This window comes from Giraffa tippelskirchi, chromosome 2, assembly GCF_054371585.1.
Source record: "Giraffa tippelskirchi isolate mGirTip1 chromosome 2, T2T-mGirTip1v1.2.pri, whole genome shotgun sequence".
Taxonomy (NCBI): Eukaryota; Metazoa; Chordata; class Mammalia; order Artiodactyla; family Giraffidae; genus Giraffa; species Giraffa tippelskirchi.
The window spans coordinates 102,832,233-102,845,333 of NC_137276.1; the positions used below are offsets into that span (position 1 = coordinate 102,832,233).

At 39.3% G+C, this 13,101-nt stretch overlaps 1 protein-coding gene and 1 long non-coding RNA gene across 6 annotated transcripts in view; both read left to right on the plus strand.

The window, feature by feature from the left end:
• The window catches only part of CPNE4 (copine 4), a 635,297-nt gene that overhangs the window by 213,287 nt on the left and 408,909 nt on the right, over window positions 1-13,101 (plus strand). The gene's annotated exons all lie outside the window — the stretch shown is intronic.
• Window positions 3,373-13,101, plus strand: part of LOC145538202 (uncharacterized) — a 124,730-nt gene continuing 115,001 nt past the window's right edge. The window contains exons 1-2 of the long non-coding RNA XR_014076722.1: window positions 3,373-3,518; window positions 4,035-4,125. This is a non-coding gene — a long non-coding RNA (uncharacterized LOC145538202). The remainder of the gene's footprint in view (window positions 3,519-4,034; window positions 4,126-13,101) is intronic.

A 13,101-nucleotide genomic window follows, 5' to 3' on the forward strand; every position in this document is an offset into this window, starting at 1 on the left:
ATTTCTACTCTAATATTTACTGATTTCTTAGGTGGCTCAGCTGGTAAAGAATCCTCATACAATGTGGGAGACCTGGGTTCCATCCCTGATTTGGGAAGATCCCCTAGAGAAGAGAATGGCTACCCACTCCAGTATTCTGGCTTGGAGAATTCCATGGACTATATAGTCCATGGGATCGCAAAGAGTTAGGTATAACTGGGCGACTTTCACTTTCATTTTACTTTCTACTAACTTTGAGTTTTGTCTGTTTTTCTTCTTCCAAGTTCCTTTAGGTATAAGATCAGATTGTTTGAGATTTTTCCTATTTTCTGGCATAAGTGTGTGTCACTATAAACTTCTCTCTTAGAACTTGTTTTACGAACTCCATAGATTTTTCAGTTCAGTTCAGTTGCTCAGTCGTGTCCGACTCTTTGCAACCCCATGAATTGCAGCATGCCAGGCCTCCCTGTCCATCACCAACTCCCGGAGTTTATGCAAACCCATGTCCATCGAGTCAGTGATGCCATCCAACCATCTCATTCTCTGTCATCCCCTTGTCCTCCTGCCTCCAATCCCTCCCATAGATTTTTAGATCATTATAATTCCATTTTCATTTGTTTCAAAGTATTTTTTGATTTGCTCTTTGATATCATCAGTGATCATTGGTTATTTAGTAGTATTTTTTTTTTAGCCTCTGTGTATTTGTGGGTTTGGCTGTTTTTTTTTCTAATGGTTTACTTCCAGCAACATAGTGTTGAAGTCAGAAAAGATGTTTGAGGTGATTTCAGTCTTCTTAATTTTATTGAGACTTGTTTTGTGTCCTACATGTGATCTATCCTAGAGAATATTCCATATGCACTTGAAAAGAATGTGTATTCTGCTGTTTGTAGATGAATGTTCTCTAAACATTAAGTACATCTTAATAACTGTGCTTAATAAAAAAAGTGTCTTATATGGCCAATGTTTTCTTTTTTATTTTATGTCTTCATATTTGTCCATTGATGTAAGTGGAGTGTTAAAGTCATCTAGCTTTGTTATGTTACTGTCAATTTCTTTTTTTACGCTTGTTAATATTTGCTTTATATATTTATACACCCAATCCTATTTAGAATGCATATTTATATTTGCAATTGCTATATGTCTTATTAGGTTGATCTCATTATGTAATGTCCTTTGTCTGTTCTAGTCTTTCTTTTAAAGTCTACTTTGTCTAAGTACTGCTACCCCAGCTTTCTGTCTGATATAAGAATTGTTACCCCAGTTTTTCTTTTATTTTTATTTGAATGGAATGCCTTTTTCCATTCCCTCACTTTCAGTCTCTTTATATCTCTAGATCTGAAGTGGGTCTGTTGTTGATGGCCTATATATGGGTCTTTTTATTTTTTAGCCCATTCACCAATCTCTGTTTTTTCTTTTTTAATTGGAGCATTCAGTGCATTTACTTTTAAACTAATTAATGGTAAGTATATACTTATTTCCAGTTTTGTTGTTTTCTGGTTGTTTTGTGGGTTTTCTTTCTTTTTTTCCTCCTCTCTCCTTGTTTTGCTCTCTTTCCATGATTTTCTGCCTATCTTTAGTGCTGTCTTTGGATTTCATTCTCTTTTTTGTGTGTGTATCTATTAAGGGTATTTGGGTTACAGTTACCATGAGGTTTATATATAACATTGTGTGTATATATGCATGATTATTTTAAATTGATAGTCTGTTTAGTTCAAATGCATTTTAACAACCCTATGTATTTACTCCCCTCACCTACATTTAATGTTTTTGGTCATATTATATATCTTTTTGTTTTATATATCCTTTAACTATTTACTGTGGATATAGATGTTTTACTATTATCTTTTAATCTTCCTACTAGCTTTATAAGTGATTGATCCACCACCTTTAATGCTTGTTTGCCTTTACCAGTGAGATTTTTTTTTCATAATTTTCGCATTTCTAATTGTGACTTTTTCTGCTTAGAGAAATTCCTTTAACAATTATTGTAAAGCCTATTTAATGTTGCTTAACCCTTTTTCTTTTACTTGTCTGTAAAGCTCTTGATAGCTCCTTGAAATCTGAAAAATAACCTTGCTAGATAGAGTATTCTCAGTTGTAGGCTCTTTTCCTTTCATTATTTTGAATATATCATGCCATGCCCTTCTGGCCTGCAAAGTTTCTACTGAAAATTCATGTGATAGCTTTATGGGAGTTTTCTTGTATATAACTGGTTGCTTTTCTCTTGCCACTTTTAAAATATCTCTAATATTTGCTATTTTAATTTCAATGTGTCTTGATGTGGACCTCTTTGGGTTTATCTTCTTTGGGACTCTCTGTGATTCCTGGACCTAGATGCCTGTTTTCTTTCTCTGTTTAGGGAATTTTTCAGCTATTGTTTCTTTAAATAAATTATCTGTGCCTTTCTTTATTCTCCCTCTTGGATCTCTCTAATGCAGATGTTAATATGCTTGATATTGTTCTAGAGGTCTCTTAAACTATCCTCATTTTTAAAAATTCTTTTTTCTGTTCAGCTGGGATGATTTCCGCTTCTTTGTCTTCCACTTCACTATTCATTTGCCTGTAACGTCTAACCTAGTATTGACTCCTTCTAGTGTAATTTTTTAAATTAATTTATTTTTAATTGAAGGATAATTCCTTTACAGAATTTTGTTGTTTTCTGTCAAACCTCAACATGAATCAGACATAGGTATACATATGTCCCCTTCTTTTTGAACCTCCCTCCCATCTCCCTGCCCATCCCACCTCTCTAGGTTGATACAGAGTCCCTGTTTGAGTTTACTGAGACATAAGCAAATTCCCATTGGCTATCTATTTTACATATGGTAATGTAAGTTTGCATGCTACTCTTTCTATATATCTCACTCTAGTGTAGTTTTTATTTCCATTGTATTCTTCAATACTGTTTGTTTCTTCTTTACATTTTTGTAACTCTTTCTTAAACTTCTCACTGTGTTTATCAGTTCTTCTCCTGAGTTTATTGAACTTCTATGACCATTTCCTTGAAATCTTTACGGGAAGATTGCTTATCTTCTCTTCACTAAGTTCTTCTCCTGGAGTTTTGCCTGTTTCCTCATTTGGAACATATTCCTCTGTCTCCTCATTTTACCTAATTTATCTGTGGTTTTTTTTCCCCTATGTATAAATAGGTCTGTTATGTTTCCCAATCTCAGAGAAGTGGGCTTATGTAGGAGAAATCCTCTGTGGCGCAGCAACACTCCCCTCTGATCATATGAGCTGCATGCACTCAGAGTGCCCTCTGTGTGCACTGCACAGGCCCTTCTGTTGTGACATAACTGATTACTGTGTGTGTGTTGGTAAGCAGAGCTGACATCTGGCCTGGTTGGCTTCCAGGAGCTGCCTCATGTGTTAGTTGTCAGCCTGCTTTGGGTCATTCATTTCTGGATCTTTGCAGGGCTGGCTGCTTGTCTCTGGAGTCCCAGGTTGATGCCAGTCCACTACAGAGTGGGGCTGTATCACTGCACTGCTGGCTATGCAGCCCTGTGGGCTGGTGCTGATGCTTGCCAACTGGTGGGCAGGTAAGCCTCTGCATTTAATAGGCTGGGAGGAGGCACTCCAAAATGATGTGTGTCAGCATAGTGTCATGGTAGAATGAACTCGCTGAAATGTCTGCTACTCTGTGTCCCCGGGAGCAGTCCCAGTTGCCTTTTGCCTTTATGAGAGGCTCTCTAGGATCAGCAGATATGTCTGACTCAGGGTCCTTTCCAACTACTGACTTTGTGCTAGGACTGGATTATGCCAGATTTTGCATGTACCCTTGGAGAGCAGAGTCGCTGTTTCCTTCAGCCCTCTGGCTCACCCATAGGGGTGCCCTGCTTCCCTTTAAAGCTAAATGTTCTGGGCACTCTTATACCTGGTAAATGACCCTTGGCTTGCAGAACCTGATATGGGGCTTGGACCCCTCACTGCTTCAGAAGAACCTCGATGATTATCCTTTTGTTTGTGAGTCACCCACCCAGAATTGTGAGTTCTGACTGTACTGCATCTCCACCCCTACTAATCATCTTCTTGTGGCTCCTTCTTTATATCTTCAGTTGTAGAAAATATCTTCTGCTGGTCTCCAGGTCATTCCCATAGATATTTGCTCTGAAAATTGTTATAATTTTGGTGTATCTGTGGAAGGAGGTAAGATCACGGTTTTTCTGCTCTGTCATCTAGACCATATCAATGTCAATATGTTTATGTTTGTACTCAGCAATGACTCCTGGAAACTTTTATATGAAATGATACCTGAGCCTTTTCAGGCTGCTATAAAAGAATATCATAGACTGGGTGGCTTGCAAATGACAAAAATGTGTTTCTCACAGTCCTGGAGGCTAGGAAGTCCAAGATTAAAGGCCCTACTTTGCAGAAGAGACAGGGTAGTTCTTTGGGGGCTCCTTCTTAAAGGCACTAACCCCATTGATGCAGCCTCCACCCTCATAAAATTCTGAAAGGCCATAATCACTTCTGAAAGGCCTCACCTCTTCAGTTCAGTTCAGTTCAGTCACTCACTCATGTCTGACTCTTTGCAACCCCATGGACTGCAGCACGCTAGGCTTCCCTGTCCATCACCAGCTCCCAGAACTTCCTCAAACTCATGTCCATTATGGTGATGCAATCCAACCATATCATCCTCTGTTGTCCCCTTCTTCTCCGACCTTCAATCTTTCCCAGCATCAGGGTCTTTTCCAGTGAGTCAGTTCTTCGCATCAGGTGGCCAAAGTATTGGAATTTCAGCTTCAGTATTAGTCCTTCCAATGAATATTCAGGACTGATTTCCTTTAGGATTGACTGATTGGATCCCCTTGCAGTCCAAGGGACTCTCGAGTCTTCTCCAACACCACAGTTCAAAAGCATCAATTCTTTGGCTCTCAGCTTTCTTCACCGTCCAACTCTCACATCCATACATGACCACTGGAAAACTATAGCTTTGACTAGATGGACTTTTGTTGGCAAAGTAATATCTCTTCTTTAATTATGTTGTCTAGGTTTGTCATAGGTTTTCTTCCAAGAATAAAGCGTCTTTTAATTTCATGCCTGCAGTCACCATCTGCAGTGATTTTGGAGCCCAAAAATATAAAGTCTGTCTCTATTTCTTTTGTTTCCCCATTCATTTACCATAAAGTGATGGGACTGGATACCATGATCTTAGATTTCTGAATGTTGAGTTTTAAGCCAGCTTTTTCACTCTCTTTCACTTTCATCAGGAGGCTCTTTCATTCTTCTTCGCTTTCTGCCATAAGGGTGGTGTCACCTTCATATCTGAGGTTGTTGATATTTCTCCCAGCAATCTTGATTCCTACTTGTACTTCATCCAGCCAAGCATTTCGCATGATGAACTCTGCATATAAGTTAAATAAGCAGGGTGACAATATACAGCCTTGACGTACTCCCTTCCCAGTTTGGAACCTGTCTGTTGTTCCATATCCAGTTCTAACTGTTGCTTCTTGACCTGCGTACAAATTTCTCAAGAGGTAGGTAAGGTGGTCTGGTATTCCCCTCTCTTTCAGAATTTTCCACAGTTTGTTGTGATCCACACTGTCAAAGGCTTTGATGTAGTCAATAAAGCAGAAGTAGATGTTTATCTGGAACTCTCTCGCTTTTTTGATGATCCAGCAGATGTTGAAAATTTTTATCTGTGGTTCCTCTGCCTTTTCTAAATCCAGTTTGAACATCTGGGATTTCATGGTTCATAGGCTCTTGAAGCCTAGCTTGGAGAATTTTGAGCATTACTTTTCTAGTGTGTGATATGAGTGCAATTGTGTACTAGTTTGAACATTCTTTGGCATTGCCTTTCTTTGGGATTGGAATGAAAACTGACCTTTTACAGTCCTGTGGCCATTGCTGAGTTTTCCAAATTAGCTGGCATATTGAGGGCAGCACTTACACAGCATCTTCTTTTAGGATTTGAAATAGTTCAACTGGAATTCAATCACCTCCACTAGCTTTGTTTGTAATGATGCTTCCTAAGGTCCACTTGACTTCACAAACCAGGATGTCTGGCTCTAGGTGAGTGATCACACCATCGTGGTTATCTGGGCCATGAAGATCTTCTTTGTATAGTTCTTCTGTGTATTTTTGCCACCTCTTCTTAATATCTTCTGCTTCTGTTAGTTTCATACCATTTCTGTCCATTATTTTGCCCATTTTTGCATGAAATGTTCCCTTGATATCTCTAATTTTCTTGAAGAGATCTCTAGAATTTCCCGTTCTATTGCCTTCCTCTGTTTCTTTGCAGTGATCACCGAGGAAGGCTTTCTTATCTCTCCTTGCTATTCTTTGGGTATATCTTTCCTTTTCTCCTTTCCCTTTAGCTTCTCTTCTTTTCTCAGCTGTTTGTAAGGCCTCCTCAGACAACCATTTTGCCTTTTTGCATTTATTTTTCTTGGGGATGGCCTTGATCCCTGCCTCCTGCACAATGTCACAAACCTCCTTCCATAGTTCTTCAGGCACTCTGTCTATCAGACCTAATCCCTTGTATTTGTCTCTTCCACTGTATAATCATAAGGGGTTTGATTTAGGTCATACCTGAGTAGTCTAGTGGTTTTCTGTACTTTCTTCAGTGAAGTCTGAATTTGGCAATAAGGAATTCATGATCCAAGCTACAGTCAGCGTCTGGTCTTGTTTTGCTGACTGTGTAGAGTTTCTCCATGTTCAGCTGCAAAGAATATAATCAATCTGATTTCGGTATTCACCATCTGGTGATGTCCATGTGTAGAGTCTTCTCTTGTCTTTTTGGAAGAGAGTATTTGGTATGACCAGTGTGTTCTCTTGACAAAGCTCTGTTAGCCTTTGCCCTATTTCATTTTGCACTCGAAGGCCAAATTTGCCTGTTAATCCAGGTATCTCTTGACTTCCTACTTTTGCATTCCATCATATTGGGGATTAGGTTTCAATATAAGAATTTGATGTGGAGGACAGTCATTGAGTTGATAGCAGGTAAATAGAAATTCACAAAGTCAGTGATAACAGAGGCAGCAGGGCATGCTGGAGATGTGATTCATATACTGAAACTCACATTTTCACTCATGTCCAGAAATCTCTGGGGCTTCCCAAGTGGCTCAGTGGTAAAGAATCTGCCTGCCAATGCTGTAGAAATAGGAGATACAGGTTCGATCCCCAGGTCAGGAAGACCCCCTGTAGTAGGAAATTGTAACCTACTCTATGGACAGAGGAGCCTGACAGACTACAGTCAAAGAATTGAACATGACTGAGTGATTGAGCATGCACACTAGAAATCATACAGTGTTCTTTTTCATCAGTTATTAAAGACATACTCATAAAACAGGTGTTACTCATTCAAAGACAGATTCACCTTTCACTTTTGAGTATTTTGTGTGCTAAGTACTGTGGTTTATTTTGTTGTTGTTTTGCATTGCTTAGCACAGGTGAGATACAAGTTATTTTATTCTTTCAGCATCTTCTGTGACATAAGCAATATAACCTCCATTAACAAATGAGGAAACAAAGACTCTTTGTACTTGACTAACTTAGTCACCACAATCTAGATCTCTGATTCACACTGAGGTCAAATTGACTCAAAGTCCTATACACTTTAAAACATGTCCACACTGTTTCCATTAAATCCTTCATTAAAAATGTATGCATAACCCAAGTAAAGGGAAGTAAATATAACTCTCAGATTTCTTTATTATCTTAGTGTATAATCCGTGCCAAGATCAGGAACTGCTGGGGGATATGCAGACTTTGTCTCAACTGTTTCACCTTGCAGATCCTGCCATTTCTTTTAGAGGTTTATAACAGTCATTTAAATGAGTCTGTCTTTGACTTTTTTGTATCTTAGCCCCTAGTCTCTTTATGTTTTGCACAACAAGTAATCCTCAGTTAATATCTTATCTGCTTCCAAATGTTATCATTGTAACTTAGTAACTCTTTTATTTTGTAAGGCTATAGCCTTAGAAACCTCTAACTCTGGTGGATTGAGTCTTTATTATGGCCATCTTTATCTCTTCAGAATAACTTCTGAGGCATTTGTTGTCATGCTTTGTTGGGTGATGTGCCAGCATAACTTTATAGACACAAAAGGACTGACTGATAACAAACAGTTAAAGGCCCAAGTGCCCTAGCTTGTCTAAATAATGACTTAGGTTTAATATAATTATGTGCGCATGAGAGATGGAACCCAGGAGAAGGTGATTTGTTTGAAATGAAGGAAAGGGATGAGGAAATAATTGCTGAGTGAGAAAGTATGGGATAACTAGGTCATTTTGTGGATGGATTTGCATTGATGTTTTCTATTTTAGTTTATGCCCTAGGTTCTGGTGGATCAAAATCATTGTTATTTCTTTTAGCAGTACCAGTATTTTTCTGTGCATCTTTTCCCATCGGATACAAGTTTTACATTTTGATGTAAGGTTCTTGAGAAATAGAAGAGTTTGGACATCAGCAGAATCACTGAGAGTATTATGAATTGGACAGAGTTCGGTGGATAACAACACTGTATCTTTTTTGTAATTGCCCAGATAGTACTGAATCTCAATTATGGCTATACACTCAAATCATCTTTAAAAAATATTGATGCCTTACGTTTAACCCTTAGAGATTCTAGTTTTATATACCTGGGATATGGCTTTGTTGTTGTTATTCAGTCACTTAGTCATGTCCAGCTCTTTGTGACCCCTTGGACTGTAGCACACCAGGCTTCCCTGTTCTTCATCATCTCCCAAAGCTTGCTAAAACTCATGTCCATTGAGTTAGTGATGCCATCCAAACATCTCATCCTTTGTCATACCCTTCTCCTTCTCCCTTGAGCCTTTCCCAGCATCAGGGTCTTTTCCGATGAGTCAGTTCTTCGCATCAGGCGGCCAAAGTATTGGAGCTTCAGCTTTAGCAGTAGTCCTTCTAATGAATATTCAGGACTTTCCTTTAGGATTTCCTTTAGGATTGACTGGTTTGATCTCTTTGCAGCTGAAGAGACTCTCAAGAGTCCTCTCCTACACCCTCAAGATTTCAAAACCATCAATTCTTTGGCACTCAGCTTTGTTTATTGTCCAACTCTCACGTCCATACATGACTACGGAAAAACCATAGCTTTGACTATACAACCTTTGTCGGCCAAGTAACATCTCTGCTTATTAATAGGCTGCCTAGGTTTGTCATAGCTTTTTTTCAAGGAGCAAGCATCTTGTAATTTCATGGCTGCAGTCACCATCTGCAGTGATTTTGTAGCCCAAGAAAATAAAGTCAGCCACTGTTTCCATTTTTTCCCCATCTATTTGCCATGAAGTGATGGGACCAGCTGCCATGATCTTTGTTTTTTGAATGTTGTTTTAAGCCAGCTTTTTCACTCTCCTCTTTCACTTTCATCAAGAGGCTTTTTTATTCTTCTTCGCTTTCCGCCATAAGGGTAGTGTCATCTGGATATCTGAGGTTATTGATACTTCTCCCGGCAATCTTGATTCCAGCCTGTGCTTCATCCAGCCTGGCATTTTGCATGATGTACTCTGCATATAGGGCTTCTCTGGTAGCTCAGCTGGTAACGAATCTGCCTGCAATGCAGGAGATCCCCGTTTCATTCCTGGGTCAGGAAGATCCCCTGAAGGATGAATAGGCTACCCACTCCAGTATTCTTGGGCTTCCAAAAACTGGTGGCTACTTCTTGAGCCACCAGTATTCTTGGTGGCTCAGATGGTAAAGAATATGCCTGCAGTGCGGGAGACCAAGGTTCAAGCCCTGTGTTGGGAAGATCCCCTGGAGGAGGTCATGGCAACCCACTCCAGTATTCTTGTCTGGAGAATCCCCATGGTCAGAGAAGCCTGGCAGGCTACAGTTGATGGGGTCACAAAGAGTTGGACACAACTGAGCAACTAAGCACAGCACAACAGGCTGCATATAAGTTAAATAAACAGGGTAACAATATATAGCCTTGAAGTACTCTGTTCCCAATTTGGAACCAGTCCATTGTTCCATGTCCAGTTCTAAGTGTTGCTTCTTGACTTGCGTATGGTTTCTCAGGAGGCAGGTAAGGTGATCTGGTATTCCCATCTCTTTAAGAATTTTCCACAGTTTGTTGTGATTTACACATTCAAAGGCTTGATGTAGTCAATGAAGCAGAAGTAGGTCTTTTTCTGGAGTTTTCTTGCTTTTTCTATGATCCAGTGGACGCTGGCAGTTTGATCTCTGGTTCCTCAGCCTTTTCTAAATCCAACTTGTGCCTCTGGAAGTTATTGATGCACATACTATTTTGTAGGGTAGCTTGAAGGATTTTGAGCATTACTTTGGAGCATGTGAAATGTGTGCAGTTGTGTGGTAGAATGAGCATTCTTTGGCATTGCCCATCTTTGGAATTGGAATGAGAACTGACTTTTTCTCCAGTCCTGTGGCCATTGCTGAGTTTTCCAAATTTGTTGGCACATTGAGGGCAGTACTTTCACAGCATCATCTTTTAGGATTTGAAATAGCTCAGCTGGAATTCCATCATCTTCACTAGCTTTGTAGTAATTAATGCTTCCTATTGCCCACTTGACTTCGTACTCTAAGATGTCTAGCTCTAGATGACTGATCACACCATCATGACTTTGTGGGTCGTGAAGATCTTTTTTGTATAATTTTTCTGTGTATTCTTGTTGCTGCTAAGCTGCTAAGTCGCTTCAGTCATGTCCGACTCTGTGCGACCCCATAGACGGCAGCCCACCAGACTCCCCCGGCCCTGGGATTCTCCAGGCAAGAATACTGGAGTGGGTTGCCATTTCCTTCTTCTTAATAAATTCTGCTTCTGTTAGGTCCTTGCTGTTTCTGTCCTTTACTGTGCCTGTCTTTGAATGAAATGTTCCCTTGTTATCTTCAATTTTCTTGATGAGATCTCTAGTCATTCTTGTTCTTTTATTTTCCTCTATTTCTTCACATTGTTCACTCAAAAAGGCTTTATTTTCCCTTCTTGCTATTCTATGAAACTCGGCATTCAGATGTGTATATCTTTCCTTTTGTCCTTTGCCTTTCACTTCTCTTTTTTTCTGAGCTATTTGTAAGGCCTCCTCAGACAACCATTATGCCTTTTTGTATTTCATTATTGGGTATGGTTTTGACCACTACCTCCTGTACAATGTCATGAACCTCCATCCATAGTTCTTCAGGCACTGTGTCTATCAGATCTAATCCCTTGAATCTATTTGTCACTTCCACTGTATAATCATAATGTATTTGATTTAGGTCATACCTGAATGACCTAGATGTTTTCTCTACTATATTTAATTTAAGTCTGCATTTGCAATAAGGAGTTCATGATCTGAGCTGCAGTCAGCTTTTGGTCTTATTTTTGCCTACTGTATAGAGGTGCTTGAAAATTTAATCTGTCCAGCAGTTTCTAATGTGTTGTGAGAACCAATCAGATAGAGGTTGAGAATCACTGAGATCAATCCTTAACTTGGTGGAAGATAGTATGGGAGATGGAGAAGGCAATGGCACCGACTCCAGTACTCTTGCCTGGAAAATCCCATGGGCGGAGGAGCCTGGTAAGCTGCAGTCCATGGAGCCTCGAAGAGTCGGACACGACTGAGCGACTTCACTTTCACTTTTCACTTTCATGCATTGGAGAAGGAAATGGCAACCCACTCCAGTGTTTTTGCCTGGAGAATCCCAGGGACTTTGGGGCCTGGTGGGCTGCCATCTATGGGGTCGCACAGTTGGAAACGACTGAAGCGACTTAGCAGCAGCAGCAGTATGGAGAGAAAGAAGAATGGAACTGGAGGAATCAACCTGCCTGACTTCAGATTATACTACAAAGCTAGTCATCAAGACAGTATGGTACTGGCACAAAGACAAAAATATAGGTCAGTGGAACAAAATAGAAAGCCAGAGATAAATCCACGCATCTATGGATAACTTATCTTTGACACAGGAGGCAAAAATATACAATGGAGAAAAAACAATCTCTTTAACAAGTTTTGCTGGGAAAACTGGTCAACCACCTGTAACAGAATGAAACTAGAACACTTTCTAACAAAAATAAACTCAAAATGGATTAAAGATCTAAATGAAGACCAGAAACTATAAAACTCCTAGAGGAAAACATAGGTAGGACACTCTCTGACATAAATTACAGCAACATCCTCTATGACCCACCTCCTAGAGTAATGGAAATAAAAGCAAAAATAAATGAGACAAAAACTTTTAAGTTTTTGCACAATGAAGGAAACTATAAGCACAGTGAAAAGGCAGGCTTCAGAATGGGAGAAAATAATAGCAAAAGAAACAACTGACAAAGAATCTCCAAAATATACATGCAGCTCAATACCAGAAAAATAAATAACCCAATCAAAAAATGGGCCAAAAAACTAAACAGACATTTCTTCAAGGAAGACATACACATGGCTAATAAACACATGAAAAGATGCTCAACATCACTCATTATCAGAGAAATGCAAGTCAAAACCACAATGAGGTACCATCTCTAGCCAGTCAGAATGGCTGCCATCAAAATGTCTACAAGCAATAAATGCTGGAGAGAGTGTGGAGAAAACAGAACCCTCTTACACTGTTGGTGGGAATGCAAACTAATACAGCCACTATGGATAACAGTGGAGATTCCACTATGGAGATTCCTTAAAAAACTGGAAATAGAACTCCCATATGACCCAGCAATCCCACTGCTGAAACCAGAGGAAACCTTACACACTGAGGAAATCAGAATTGAAAGAAACACGTGTACCCCAATGTTCATTGCAACACTGTTTACAGTAGCTAGGACATGGAAGCAACCTAGATGTCCACTGGCAGGCGAATGGATAAGAAAGTCGTGGTATATATACACGATGGAATATTACCCAGCCATAAAAAAGAATGCATTTGAGTCAGTTCTAATGAGGTGGATGAAACTGGAGCCTATTATACAGAGTGAAGTAAGTCAGAAAGGAAAGCACCAATATAGTATATTAATGCATATATGTGGAATTTATTTTTATTCAGCTGTGAATATATATGTATATGTATATGTGTGTGTATATATATATATATATATATATATATATATATATATATATATATATATATATATATTCACTCAGTTTCATTTGACTCAAATGTTTAGTCATCATCAGTCTGCTCAGGATTCAGCAGTACTTATTCAGGTCTTATTCCAACTCATTGGAAAGGACCGTGATG